The sequence below is a fragment of the Anolis sagrei genome, chromosome 4 (genome assembly GCF_037176765.1).
Source record: "Anolis sagrei isolate rAnoSag1 chromosome 4, rAnoSag1.mat, whole genome shotgun sequence".
Taxonomy (NCBI): Eukaryota; Metazoa; Chordata; class Lepidosauria; order Squamata; family Dactyloidae; genus Anolis; species Anolis sagrei.
Genome location: NC_090024.1, coordinates 87,497,377 through 87,513,047, shown reverse-complemented (window position 1 = coordinate 87,513,047; position 15,671 = coordinate 87,497,377).

Genomic DNA, 15,671 nt, shown 5'->3' with positions numbered 1-15,671 from the left:
ATCACTAACTGCATCCAGCACTGTTTTATAAAACAGTAAAACAGTATTTGTATGCTGTTGTTTTGTTGGTGGCCTTGGCCTTTGTAAGCCGCATCGAGTCCTTCGGGAGATTTTAGCGGGGTATAAATAAAGTTAATAAATAAATAAAACTGTTACATTAAGTTATGTTTGTCTTAATTTGCTTTTAATTACTTTATTTCAAAATCAATATTAAGTCAATACTGATGGGATATTATTAGGCTTATTTTTAATAGTAACTATCAAGCAAACAGAAACTACATTTATCTGGCATCTATCTTTTTATTTTTTTAATTGTTTTATTGGTTTTTCCCACTCCCACCCTCCCCTCCTTGTACATGCCATTTATACATCAAACTACAGAAGTTACATTTGAAATATCTGGCATCTATCAATCCCCATGGGTGCCAGTTAACAGAGAGTCCACTGTAGCTCTGTTCCTCAAACTTCCACATCTGCAAATGGCCATGTTGGCAGAACCCCTCCTCTTTCCAACTTCATTAGAACATCAGGGGCTCTCCCCAACTTGGGGATTACACCTGAATTTCCCAAAGAGAGGGTAGTTCCCCATACTGCAGGGGCCTCACTGTGAAACAAAGTGCAAAAAGACACAGCACTGATCTTTCTGATGTCCCAAGAGACTGAAAAGAGAGTAGTGAAAAATGAAAACTTTTTGAAACTGTCCTTTTCAGTTCAGGTTATTATGAAGATTCTCATCATGGATGGAAAACCATTTGAAGAGATCGTGAAGTCAAAGCATCTATGAAAGAGTGGAGTTTCTCTTCTCAGTAGGGTGTCCCCCTTGACAGAGGGGAGAGGGTTGTCAGAGGAATCTTCTATTTGAAGGCATCCTCTTATATTTGAGAAGCAGTTTAAAGTTAACTACAAACAAGGAACTTAAAGTTGCTTGTGAACAATGAGTCCTTGTACTGAATGAGGTCAATAGGTTGCTTTTTTGACCACTATGAAGAGATGAAAAGCTGACCTAAAACGTTTTGCTATAGTAAAAATATCATGTCACAAGGCCGAACAGGGTATACTGTCACAGCCTGTGCTGGATGGGGTTACACTCCCCTTGAAGGCACAGGTTCGCAGCTTGGGAGTTCTCCTGGACTCATAGCTGAGCCTGGAGTCCCAGATTATGGCGGTGGCCAGGGGAGCTTTCACACAACTAAAACTTGTGCGCCGGTTGCATCCATTCCTTGGGAAGTCAGACTTGGCCATGGTGGTCCACGCTCTCTTTACATCCAGGATAGACTACTGCAATGAACTCTATGTGGGGTTGCCTTTGATGACTGTTCGGAAGCTTCAAATAGTCCAGCGAGAGGCAGCCAGGTTAATAACTGGGGCAGCATACAGGGAGCACACAACACCCATGTTACGCCAACTCCACTGGCTGCCAGTTTGCTACCGGGCACAATTCAAAGTGCTGGCTTTGGCCTATAAAGCCCTAAATGGCCCCAGCCCAAATTATCTGTCCGAACGCATCTTCCCCTATGAACCATCGCAGAGATTAAGATCCTCCAAGGAGACTCTGCTCTCTGTCCCGCTGTTGTCACAGGTGCAATTGGTGGGGACGAGAGACAGGGCCTTCTTGGTGATTGCCCCCCCCCACCTATGGAACTCCCTTCCTGGTGAGATCGGATTGGCCCCACCCTCCTGTCCTTCAGAAGGATGGTAAAAACTTAGCTGTGGGACCAAGCTTTCGGGACAGGGCAATAAGGCAGCGATAGGAAACTTTACCAGGCCAATTTAGATTTGACACAGATGACCAAGACAGTTCTAAACAGTGTATTTTAATCAGTGTATTTTAATATTTTGATAAATGTTTTTAATGTTTATGCATATTCATATGAATTCTTGTCCCGGCATTGAATGTTTGCCGTATATATGCTGTGCTTTGCCCTGAGTCCCCTTCAGGGTGAGGAGAGCGGAATATAAATGTTTTAAACAAACAAACAAACAAATAAATAATAGTTCAAATCAGAGTCCAGATCAATCCAATGCGGTCAACTAAAAACATTATCTTCCCAGTTAATCCATCTATTTTTCAAATGCTTGGTCCCAGAGCCAGGTTTGAGTTTTTTTTTCAAAAGGTCAGGAGAAAGGAAACAGATTTAATGTCATTGGGGAGGGAGATCCACAGCCAAGGAGCCACCATGTAGAAGGCCCTGTCTCTCGTCCTCACCAGTCACGACTGCAAAGGAGGTGGGACCGAGAGCAGGGCCTCCCAGATGATCTTAACATCCTTGGTGATTCTTAGAGGGAGATACGTTCGGACAGGTTAACTGGGTCAGACTCTAAGGTGGTCACTTCATTTTGCCTAACAGTAGGGCCCATCTTGGTGGGATTTATTTATATTTACATCATTGTAATTATATCTGAACAGAAGAACATTGACAGATAGATGTGCAAGTTGTTATCAACTCTCCCCTCTTCCCTTTTTGTGGCCGTATGTCAATAGCTGCTCTTCTTGATCATTTCTTTACATGTCTGTCTGAACTAGATTTTTTCACACATTAAAATTAAGCATATTCTCAAAATGTTACACTTTCATCCCACAATCATTCATCTGAAACAACGTACCAGACTTTCAGGCATGCAGCACAGCCGGTGTGATAAAACTAAGCATATTATGGACTAGAGATACTGTAGATTTCTAATATCCAGAATTTGTGGTGGAATGAAATGTAGAGGAAGAATCTCTAGGGTGTGACCTGGCAACTAAGCTCACTAGGAATCAATTAAATAAAAATCCATGGAATTTCTTACTGGTTAAATGTGATTAAGAATTAAGCAACGGCAACTGATGCCCATTGAGTTGGCCAATAGAAACCAAAGCCCAAGCTTACAGCAGAGCAGAGTCAACTAATTCTAGGATTGTCTCCTTCCTCCTATAGTACAATATGTAATATTCAATGTCTAACTAGTAAAGAATAATATTTTTATTGGTTCAGGATGGTTCCAGGGCAGAATAAGTGAAGAGTAAGGTGTCTGGGAGTAATCTAACCATGGCAGGAAGGCAATGTTCCACTTGCCCCATGGGGCCAGCCTCCAATGTACACAAGATCTTTTGTAGGAATAATCTTTTACAGCAATGCCATGTTAAATCAGAATATCACAGTCCAACAACACTATTCATTTATTAGCAACAACATATCTTTTTAATCTCGTGGCAGAATCATGGGTATTTAATTTCATACAGACAGTATAAATCAAAATGTGAAATAAATAAATAAAATCAAACAAACAGACTTTATGCAGGAGCTTAGTGATCAATTGTTACGTTATGTTTAAGAAAACTGTGTTGGTTCCAGTGATAATATTCTACTGACAGAATTGTTTCCATCCACAGAACTTGCAGGGGGACAAGTGTGAGGTGGAGCAGCCTCTGGAGCAGATGTTTGGATAGCATTGAGTCCTGTTTGGAGGGAAATCCTGTTGAACTACTGGGCCTCTATTTATGGGACTATTAGATTTAACCCATTACTTACCTTTTTTAAAATGCATATTTGAAAACATTGGGGCTGGCAGAATTAATATTGATCTTTGCTGTTGACAAAAACTCAGAACTGACCATAGTTCTAGGTTTACATGGAATTCTGTAGATGACAGCTGGGCACTGACCCCCCGCCCACAGGTCAACAAATTCCCAGAATGACCAAAACTATTAACATACAATATGATTCCTGTACCCATGGGCTGGTACCCATGGTTTCACGTATCCACATCTGACAAAATATGTCTTATCTGGGAAATCCAGAGTTTCACTGGAGGATCTAGCAAATTTCTACAGATGGGGTCAATTTCCTTGCCTTGCTATTCCTATGATACTTTGCTAGAAAATTTCAAGGTTCTCCAGGGTGACTCTGTAGTAACATCGGGTGGAAGTTGTTTATTTCAATGGATTCACCATTATCCACCATTTGCTGTTTCCATAGTAAGTTCAAGAACATACCACCTGCAGATAAGGGAGAAATACCATATTTGTTTTAAAATTACTGTTTCAAGAACAAAGAAATATTTGACGGCCAACTAGCAGGGCCAGCCCAAATGTTAGGGGGAATGAGTTAGCTCCAGCCTCAGGCAGCAGATGCTGATGAGCAGCACTAAGTGTTGTAGAACAGCCTGAGGTTGATGGGTTCACTGATGATTTAGGGGAATTGTAGGATTTCCTGGGGGATTTCCTGGGGCAAAAAAGTGGTGAAGACTCAAGACAGGGAAATGATGGTTGTCTCTGTGAGAAACCTGACTTGGAAAGTGCAAGGCTTCAAGGTCAGTCACAGGAGCCAGAAACTGCAACATTAGATAAGGAGTTGGGCAAAGAGCTAAGTGATACAGAAGGCCCCCAGGGAAAAGCACCTGGAGCTATAGAAATCAACCAAAGTCTTTGTTTACAGATCAGAGCAGTAAACAGTAAAATAGGTCTGAGCGTTTATGTGAGAAAATTGTGGTGAAACTTCATGGGAAATGGGATTCTTTCATGGGTGTCTTTTAAATAGCAAGTTGTTTACCTAAGAGTTAGCTCGAATGAGAAGCTAGGCCTGAGTTCTTTGCTTCTTGTTTCAAGTCAAACCTTGGTTTTGGATTCAAGTATTCTAGAAGTTTTCTGTTTTCTTGTTTTTGTATTCCTGCTCAAGTTTTACTAAGTCTACCTTTTGCTTGTGGATTTAAGCTGTTCTTGTGATTTTTGGACATTCCTGGACTGTGTTACCTTTTGATCTGTATGAGACACTGGGATTCTTGTTTGGTTATAACCTCTTGCTAAACCTTTTTGGATTATACATCTTTCTTTGTTCCTGTTTTTTTCATATAGTTTTTACGTGTTTTTACAATAACATGTTTGCATTGAATCTGGAATCTTGTGTGGTGCTGTGGTCATAGGTGTTCTCAGGCCTGGGGTGCAACACTAAGAGCCTAAAGGGATGGAACTCTTGTCCTACACCTTCTAACGTCAGGTACAACAATGGACACCATCCCATCACCCATCTTCATATAAATAATTCAACCACTATTCCAGTTGGGTCTTGGGCATTCCATTGGTGAGGACACCATTTTGTCCAAGAAGCAAAATGTTTTCATCGGACCCCACAAAGTAGCAAACTCCTTTTAAATTAAAAACAGCTTATCAAGGTAAAGAAAAAGCACAATGCTAATAGTACATGTGGCACTTGGGGGATCTGCGTATGTGTCAGACAGAAAGAAGGAGGGAGGGATGGCTCAAAATGAAAAGGAAAGTCCCAAGGAAGGATGAGTGGGGAAAAACCCTTAAACCAACGGTCAGGGAGAAGAACCAGCATTTGCTGCCCATTGCTCAGCATCATAGCTTGCAGACATGAGACAAATTTGGCTTCTGAGACACAGTCATGATGTGAAGAACACTGGGGCCACAGAAAAGGGAAACGGAAAGGAGATCGGCTCCAGTCTTTTAAACAAAGGGCGACAAAGAGTTATAAAATATATTTGTCTCAAGTGAATATTATATTCTCAAGACTATGTGAAGGACTTTTTTGTGGAAGGGAGACAGCTGCATGTCAATAAAATCCACAGGAATAGGATGTGCACTCGTACCATCTATGTGCACATTTTCCTCTCGCCTATACACACATGCTTTGAGTTTCAGCATCACATTAAGTGACATTTTGAAATTTCCAAATGGTATAAGAAAAATGCTTCGAAGCTGGAATCTGACAGCACAAAAACACCACCATGTAGAGTCAGAGACATTAACATTAACCTCAGTGAATAAATACAACTTTCAGGAATGTATTGGGTATTTCCTGCAATTGCCACCCTTATCATAAATTTACATGGTGTAGAATGCTGATTTATTTTCAGTAAATATTTGATTTTTATTCCTATTTTATATAACTGGGATCACGTACAAATGTCTTGGACATAAAGATGTTGCAAGTGGGAAAAGATTATGAAGTCCTGCTCTAGATGGGATTAACCATCTAGAACAGTAAAGTCCATGTATTGGGGAGGGGGGGGGGAGTATTAAGAGTTTCAGGGAATAAGCCTACTGTTTCTGATAGATCTGATAGCCAGGGAGGCTATCAGATCTATCAGACTTGGCTTCTGAGAAATTTATACTAGAATCTTTCCTCTGTAGTTTCCCAATTATTAGACATACTGCCTGTAAGATGTCTTCCCACCTGCAGTTGATATCCTAAGCTATCACCACTGGCACTACCTTTACTGGCTTGTGCCAGAGTCTTTGCAGTTTGATCTTTAAATCATTGTATCGTGTCATCTTTTCCAGTAGTTTCTCTTCAATCCTGCTGTCTCCTGGGATTATTATTATTATTATTATTATTATTATTACTATTATTATTATTCCGTAATTGAAAAAGTCTTCAACCTGAAACCGTTAAAACTATGTTAATTAGACTTGTTGCTGCACCTTCTGCCAATGAAGCAGATAGGCTTCTTATGACAGCTCGTTAACTTAAATAACACTGTCAGAATTTCATGGCCATATACCCCACACATAGACACATCCCAACTTATCCTGTAGGTCGGACCATGTTATTAAGATCACACTTCAGTGTTGTTCAAGGCACCTTAGAATGTAGGAATCCTTCCACATTTACAATTTCAAATTTTGACTTTTGAAGATTTGATTATTCATAGATTGGATTGAACTTTTATCTCTAAAAATCTCTAGATTTTCCAGTGAAATTCTACAATCAGCTTCTTTTGGTCATACTGGCAGATCTAGAGTTTTCTAGATAGAACATCTCTATGGGAATCTCTAGGTCTTCCAGTATGATTCTGTTTCCAACAGAGGTTGACTATAGACCAGGCATGGGCAAACGTTGGCCCTCCAAGTGTTTTGGACTTCAAATCCCACAATTCCTAACAGCTTACTGGCTGTTAGGAATTGTGGAAGTTGATGTCCAAAGCACCTGGAGGGTCAAAGTTTACCCAAGCCTGCTATATAGTCATGCTGGAAGACCTAGAAATGTTCAGAGAGGTGTTCTCTCAGATTTAAAAGATAAGAATTTCTGTATTCATGGATTTCCACTTTCACAAGGGTCTTGTTCCTCAGCCTTGGAAGGCTGATTGTTCATTCTAAGCATCTTAAGACCCAATTTCCATGTACATAAGTATTTTTGGAGGCATCAACTTCTAGATAGACAAAGGGACACATCACTCCTCCTACTAGTATCTGTCAGCTATTAATTTCCCCTCGATTTTTCTTCTTTCTTGGTACTTGTGCTTTCTATTCTCCATATTCACCACCTTTCAAACAACCATCATGATTCATCCCATGGGTCTTTTGCCTGGGCCCTTTCATCACTAACTCTGAGCCTGTCATGCGACCTGATGTTCACCTCAACCCTTGGCTCTGCATAACAAGCTGTAGACAAAATGTGGGAGTATTTACCAGACAGTGGAAGCATTGCTAAAACACATCTTTAAAATATAGCATTAGCCAGAGCTGTTGGTCATGGGATTCCCCATGTCTCCATGTCATAGCTTTATTGAACTTTTCCAGTGATTCCATAAAAAAGCAAAACAAAAACAAAAAAAACACAGAACAAAACAAAACAAAAACCAATAGCAGCAGCAGAGAAAAGAAATGAAAAGAAACATTTATTAACATGATATCTGTCAAAACAGTGCAGTGTAATATTCTGTGCCCATCTTCTGGTTAGACCAAATGAGTGTAGCTAATAACCAAATGGGAACAGAAGAACTTGAAAAACTGATGATATTCTAACCATTTTTGCTGCAGAAGCTATTGTTTCATGTTTGCTCAGGCCTGTGTGTGTGTGTGTGTGTGTGTGTGTGTGTGTTGGCATTTTTGTGTTTTTTAAACTCGGACTTTGGTTATGTTTATTTTTATACGGGCAGTCCCCAAGTTACAAACATCCAACTTATAAACGACTCATAGTAACAAACAGAAGTGAGAGAAATCTAGCCCTCGGAAGGAAAATTTACTCCTGAGAGTGTTATCATAGGGAATATGTGTTTCGGCTGAAGCTTTCTTACCAGTCCTTGTTTCCACAACAAGCCATTTTTTTTTCAAAAATCATAGGGACAGAAAGTGGAGTGAAATCCTCTGACAGAAAAACAAACACCACAGTGTTAACCCTTCCCTATGATATCCACAGCTAAAAAAAAAATCTGTTTCAAAGGAGTTATACTTAAATAATGTACCTGTTCTGACTTACAAACAAATTCAATTTTAGAACAAACCTACATAAGCTGTTTTGTTCATAACTTGGGGACTGCCTATATACCCTAAAATGAAAATAAGTGTTAAATTTGTACCTATATACTCTTCCCAATATATAGGATATGCCATAGCTCCAAATAGGTAAACATTTGTCAATGTCCAACCAGTAAAATACTGTTGATATCAGTCATATTGTACCCAATGGGGAAACCTCTTCAAGAAGATCTGGGCCACAGTGAAACACAACTGTGAAGAATGAAAGTACCATCTGTGTTGTAATACGCAGCTTGTTCTCACTACCGTCCAGTTATTTTTCATGGAACATAGTTAGTTACCAAGGACGTACAAAAACATGAAAAAGGTGGTGTTTTTCATATCTTCACTTTTTTTCTGCCGACAACAGCACATTGTGCAGGCCATCTGGCAAGAGTTGGTTAAGTTGCGTATTTCCCAAGACTACTCCCATGGGCCACTGACTAGAGAATCTGGATGGACCAAGATCGGCTCCCTCCTCAAATGATCTCATAAAATTGGACCATGTGAAATTGAATACTCTCAGGAATTATCAATCAGAAATGTACCAAATTATCAAAAAATTATTGTCATTAAAGCCACTTAGGAATGACAAAGACTAAATTAAACTTTGGATTAGGCTACAGTGAACAGGTGGAAAATATTTCTAACTAGACAATATTCTGGTCATTGCTGGTTAAGAACTTGGCTGACTTCTCAAAGCTGTCATTGAGCAAAATGAGTTTTTGTTTTGTGTATTTATATTTATTTTATCATTTCAATAAACCCTGCAACACCCCTGTAAGATACATTGGCATCTGAATTCCAGAGGACCGTAGGAGATCTTGGAATATGTCTTTGCTGTTGGCCATAGAGTTTTTGCCAGACATTCATAGAGCCATTCCTCATAGGGCTTGGCTTCCAAACCTTTGATCATTTTGGTTTTCCTCCTTTGGGCACATTCTAGCTTGACAATACCCTTCTTGACTTTTGGTGCCCAGAACTGGACACAGTATTATTCCTGGTGAGGTCTGACAAAAACAAAATAAAGTGGGACAATGACTACCCTCGATCTAGACATTATACTCCTGTTGATGCAGCCTCGAATCACATTGGGCTTTTAGCTGCCGCATCACTGTTGACTCACGATTTCACCACACGCAAGATGCCCTTTCCCCATTTCCACACACTTATAAAACAGTTCATAGACACAACATGGATACCATCATATGACACCATCATCTGTATGCAGCGGCCCTACCATTTCCTTATTCTTACTTGCTATGGACATAATAAAAAAGGTCTTTTTATTGTTTTTAATCTCTCTGGCAAGCCTGAACTTGTTCTCTGCTTGGGCTTTTCTAACTTTATCCTTGCATGTGCTGGCTATTTGTTTAAATTCCTCTTTGATGATTTCTCCCTTTATCCATTTCTTGAACATGTTCCTTTTAAATCTTACCCAGTTTCTTAGACAGCCATTCTGGTTACTTTATACATTTCTTATTTTAGTTCCTCATTGGAAGTGTTGAAGTTGTGTCTCCAATATTTCACTTTTTCAGAAACTCCTGTCATTAACTCCTTTCTCTCTTAGGGAAAAACGTTCCGTTTTTCCCTAAGTTTACTGACATCAGCTCTCTTAAAGTCTTGCATGTATGTTTGATTATACTCTTTTCTCTGTATAACAAACTCTAGTAGAACATTGTTACTCCCACTAAATCCGCCCCATTAACCAGAGCATCATTGTTGGTTATGATCAGACCTAAAAAGCTGATCCCCTTGTTGTGTCTTCTGCCTTCTAGACCATGAAATTGTCTGCAAGGCAAGTGAGGATTTTGTTGGACCTGATATTCGTGACAGAGTGTGTCCTGCAACAAATATCAGGATACTTAAAATCTCCCATTACTGTTGCATCTCTATTTTATTAATGCGAACATTTTTTCTAGGAAGACATCATCCAGGCCTTCAGTCTAGAATGGAGTACTCCCTCCACAATGACATCCATGTTGTTTCTAGTACTCCCTCCATAATGACATCCATGTTGTTTCTTTCTCCCTTAATTTTTTACCCAGATACTCTCCACCTGGCTTCCAGGGTTTACATCATGGGCTTCTTCACAGGTGTAAACATACTTGACATACAATGCTACTCCTCCTCCTTTCCTGCTCAAAAACAGGTTATACCCTTCCATTCCTACATTCTAATCATGAGACTCATCCAACCAGGTTTCAGTAATGCCAATTATATCGTATTTGCTTTGTTGTATTAGAAGTTCAAGTTCATCTTGTTTATTTCCCATATTTTGTGAAATGGTGTAGAAACACTAAAGACCATGGGCCATCTCGCTTCACTGTTTATATAAGGTATTTTTCATTCTCTTTCTTGAGTTCTTGTACTTTTTGCCAAGTTCTCTCTAAAACAGTTGCAGTATTCTCTCCTGAGAAACTCCTGCCTGCCCAAATGATATACTTTCAGTCTCCACTGTTTAATAAATTGAGAGGCTTATAGGAGAAAGCTAAGCCTAGAGAGGATGGCTGTCATTGTGCAAGGAAGATAGTGAATGCCTACAACTACAATGACTGGTGTGCCTCAATGAAAGCCTAATCCCCTTCTGCCTCGCACACCTCACTCCTTGGGAGAAGCCATGACAGAGCCATTTACAGCTGCAATGTAAATGGGGGGCTGAGTTTCGGGGGGGGGGTGAGTCTGAGTGAAAGAGGGTCTAGCCTAGCAAACATTTTGTATCATTACCCCAATACCCCCATGCATATGGGATATATTGAGTATGGTGATCAGATCATGATATGAATAAACATAACAGTTTAAATAATGCACCAGTAAGGCCTTTTCGCGAACCACCATGAGAATTTCGGGGGGGGGGGGGCTGAAGCCCCTCAAGCCCCCCCCCCCCCCCCCGCTACATGCCTGTGCCCGAACTGTAACAGTTTCTATAAAGTTTCTATAAGTTATCGTTTCTATAAGTTTAAGACATATTGAATTGGCAAGTCAGTCTTTTGTTTCAACTTCACAGGGCTTTAACAAGCCCAAAAGAAGGGATTTTCACCCTCTCAATTTTCAAGGAGACTGTCTTCAAGAGGACTGCCTTTAAAATAAACACATGTGTTCAATTGGTGTATAACAGTAGTCAAAAAATCTTGGCTCTAGCATTGACAAATATTCTATTCAGTTCTTTGGTTTTATACCTCCCTCTAGTGGCTTAAGTTTGCCTGATGCAAAGGGGAATCTGAATATAAAGAACTTTTAAATAAAATAAGTAGCTTGGCAGACTGATTCAGCAAGTTAAAACATAGCTTTTGGTTGCAGTACTTTCAAAGATCAGCCAAGTGATTCATGGGATCCGAGCAAGACAAGATATATATTTAATGAATGGTTACACAGCCTGTATATTTGCTGAAAACACTGAACAGAAATATTTAAATATAATTATAGTGTGAATGCGTTTTTCCAATGAGAGATTTTTCGCCAGGATCTGTCTGCTGGACTGCTATAAATGATCTCGGTTACTTTTATTTAATTTGTGTTTCATTGTGTTGCCTCAGATCCCATTTTAATCCAAGATGGTTTTGAGCTATATGTATAAGTCTAAAATATGGCCTATGCCCCAGAGGGAGAACACCATGTTCTGGGAGGAAATAAAGGGCTTTTGCGGGGTAATTCCCCCATTCTTCAAATACATAAATAAATGGCAACAGGTGTGATATGGTACTCTCCCAGCAGCCATTCTATACAATCAAATTAGATTCAAGAGTAACTACTTGTTCATCCCAAATGCATTTAAATAGACTTCTCTATGCTGTGTATAGCAATCCCCCCCCCCCCCCCCCCATTGTTTCGGTGATCTTTTTGTACTGAAGGGCTCAGTGGAAAAGGACAAGCTGTTCTTTGCAACTGAGGTTGTTTCTCTTCCCTTTAGAGCCATCTGCAAGAACCACCTTGGGTTGGGGGTACCTCAAGGTAAAAGGAGATTAAGAACTCGCTGCACTAGCAAATCTCAAATCAGGCCGCATTCTTTATCATGAACCACAAACCAGGACTGATACAATTGGAGAGGTCTTCGCTTTAAAGGATATCTGGGTCTTTCCCATTAGGGGCTGTGGTGGTGAAGCAGGTTAAACTGCTGAGCTGCAGAACTTGCTGACCGAAAGTCGTTCGTTCGAATCCGCAGAGCGGGATGAGCTCCCGCTGTTAACCCTAGCTTCTACCAACCTAGCAGTTCAAACACATGTAAATGTGAGTAGATCAATAGGTGTTGCTCCGGCGGGAAGGTAATAGCACTCTATGCAGTCATGCCAGCTATGTGACCTTGGAGGTGTCTACGGACAAAGCCGGCTCTTCAGCTTAGAAATGGTGATGAGCACCACTCCCCAGAGTCTGCATTATCTGCTTTGAACTGGATTATTTGAGTCTACACTGCCATATAAACTAGTTCAAAGCAGATAATCTGGATTTCATATGGCAGTGAAGATGGGGCCTAAAAGTCCCTTTGAGTCCTTTCCACCTCTCTAGTTCTTGACTACAGCAGTGCTTTCCCCAGTGAAGACCGGATCTCAAATGTGAAAATGTGTATTTGCACAGTTTGTATTACTTTCTTTGCTCAAACTCTTATTTTTTACCAAGCAGCTAGGATTTCTCAGCCTGATATTTGTTGCTGATTTCCTGTTAAATGACATCACAAGAATCAAAGATTTAAAAAACCCACCCAACACTAGTACTTGGCTTCCTTTTCCTAAGTTACTCAGCACTGTTTCTATCTCTGTTTTTATTTAGTTTATGTTTCTGTTTTATTGTTTGGAGCTTTGCAATCTATTATTTGGAAAAGAAAGTATGAGTGGGCGGGGAATACTAAAAATGGCTAGACAATTAGTCGTACACACCTACAAATACTGTGACTTACTGCTGACATGCACCTTGGATAGAACTTATGACCTTTAGGTTTGTTGGTTCTTTTAAAGAAAAGAAACTCATTTTCTTTTCAACAGTCAAATATGTTCCATCAAGAGATACCATTCACTATTTAGAACTGTTTACGTAAATGAAGCAGGGGATGTGAATAGAGCTGCTTGCCAATAATATTTTGTTTCTTCTTTTTCTGATGTTCAGGCTGCAGTTGTTGTTACTTCTACAGTCAAGGTTTGATTATTAATGGTTTTGTTTTTAAAATATTCCCACTAGGAATCTCTAGAAATCTCTAGGTCTTCTAGTGTGACTTTATGGTAAATTTCCTCCAATCATGCTGGAAGGCATAGAGATTTTTAGAGAACACCTCTAGGTCCTTCAATGTTATTTTGTGTTCCCTATCCCATGTAAATTAACCATAGGGTCATGTTGGAAGACCTAGACTAGGGGTTCTCAAACTAAAGCCCAGGGGCCGGATACAGCCCTCCAAGGTCATTTACCCACCCCTCCCTCAGGGTCAACCTAAAGTCTGAAATGACTTGAAAGCACACAACAACAACAACAACAATCCTATCTCATCAGCCAAAAGCAGGCCCACACTTCCTATTGAAATACTAATAAGTTTGTATTTGTTAAAATTGTTCTTCATTTTAATTATTGTATTGTTTTAAGTGGTTTTTGCACTACAAATAAGATATGTGCAGTGTGCATAGGAATTCATTCGTGTTTTTTTTCAAATTATAATCCGGCCCTCCAACAGTTTGTGGGACTGTGACCTGGCCTTCTGTTTAAAACGTTTGTGAACCCCTGACCTAGACATTCCTGCAGAGGTGCTCTCAATTTAAAATTAAAAAAAACAGCAGTTTATTTATATCCTGTGTCCCTAACCCTAGCAAATGTGGACAGATATCTGTATAGCTCAATGGTTCCCAACCTTTTTTTGACCAGGGACCACTTTGACCAGGGACCACTCTCCAACATTAATACCAAAAGGATTACGGATCAGTTTTTGGTCAACTTTAGATTCAGTCTGGTTATTTGGGGTGCTGAATCATAAAACTTTGTGGAATAGACCACATCAGATCTAGTTTCTGATACAGAACATATGCCATCCAGCAGTCGCCACAGAAAACCATATTAAATAATCTAGAGCTGATGTGGTAGTAGTAATATTTTGTGGGTAGCCAGCCTCTCCCATCCCGACATCCCTGTTACCATGGCACTATAAGAGGGATTCACGAAACCAGTTGCTCTCGTTGCCGCATGGTTTTGAGGCAATGGAATAGTATTGGTGGGGCCGCAGACCATATTTTGGTTCTTGGGAACCACTGGTGGTCCATGGATCACAGGTTGGGAACCACTGGTATAGCTAAATAAACATTTGTCTGGTTTGCACTGGATCATCTCTGACCTGGAATAAGGCAGCTTCCTGTGCTTAGAGTATATTCCTATAGGGAGCCAATATGTAGCAAGCACGCTGAAATAGGATTTGGGAGATTCAGGTTTCAGTCCTCACTGGAAAACCTTGGGCCAACCATTCTCTGCCCCCTGCTACACTTCCCTATAAAATACAGATCTGTTTTGAACTGGGTTATATGGCAGTGTAGACTCCGACAATCCAGTTTAAAGCAGATAATGTGGATTATCTGCTTTGATAATCTGGGTTATATGGCAGTGTAGAACAGGCCTCTCTCATCTGACCTACTTTGTGAAGAAAGCCATTTTGGGTTTAATGAAAGGAAGTTGGGCAACAATGTTAAGTGATGAAGAGGACTAATGTCACATTTCCCACTTTAAAGTTGACTTTATTTCTGGGAAAAGCACATCACTGGGGGAAAAGAACCCTGTTAATATGTACCCTGTTTCATACCACTTAAGCCCCTTCCACACAGCGGAATAAATTTTTGCTTTGAACTGGAATATATGGCAGTGTGGACTCAGATAACCCAGGGCTTTTCCACACAACCCTACATCCCAGAATATCGAGGCAGGACATCCCACATTGTCTGAGTGTGGACTAAGATAACCCAGTTCAAAGCAGATATTGTGGGATTTTCTGCCTTGATATTCTGGGATATAAGGCGGTGTAGGAGAGCCCCCAGTTCAAAGCAGATACTTTGGGATTTTCTGCCTTGATATTCTGGGTAATATGGCTGTGTAGAAGGGCCCTGATACACCTTTCAATCCTTGTGCATCATACCAGGAATTTTTGGGTGTAATTCCTATGTCATCTTCAGCAGCACTGATGAACCAAGACACCCACTGTGATAGACAATTTACCATTGTTGTTTATTCATTCAGGCGCTTCTGACTCTTTGTGACCTCCTGGACCACCCCATGGCAGAACTCCCTGTCGGCTGTCACTACCCCCAGCTCCTTCAAGGTCAAGCCAGTCACTTCAAGGATACCATCCATTCATCTTGACCTTGGTCGACCCCTTATCCTTTTTCCTTCCATTGTCCCCATTTAGCTCAATAAGTAAATATAGAGATCCTAAGAACAGGCAGGCTGTTATTAGTTGTCCCCAAATCCCCCTTTA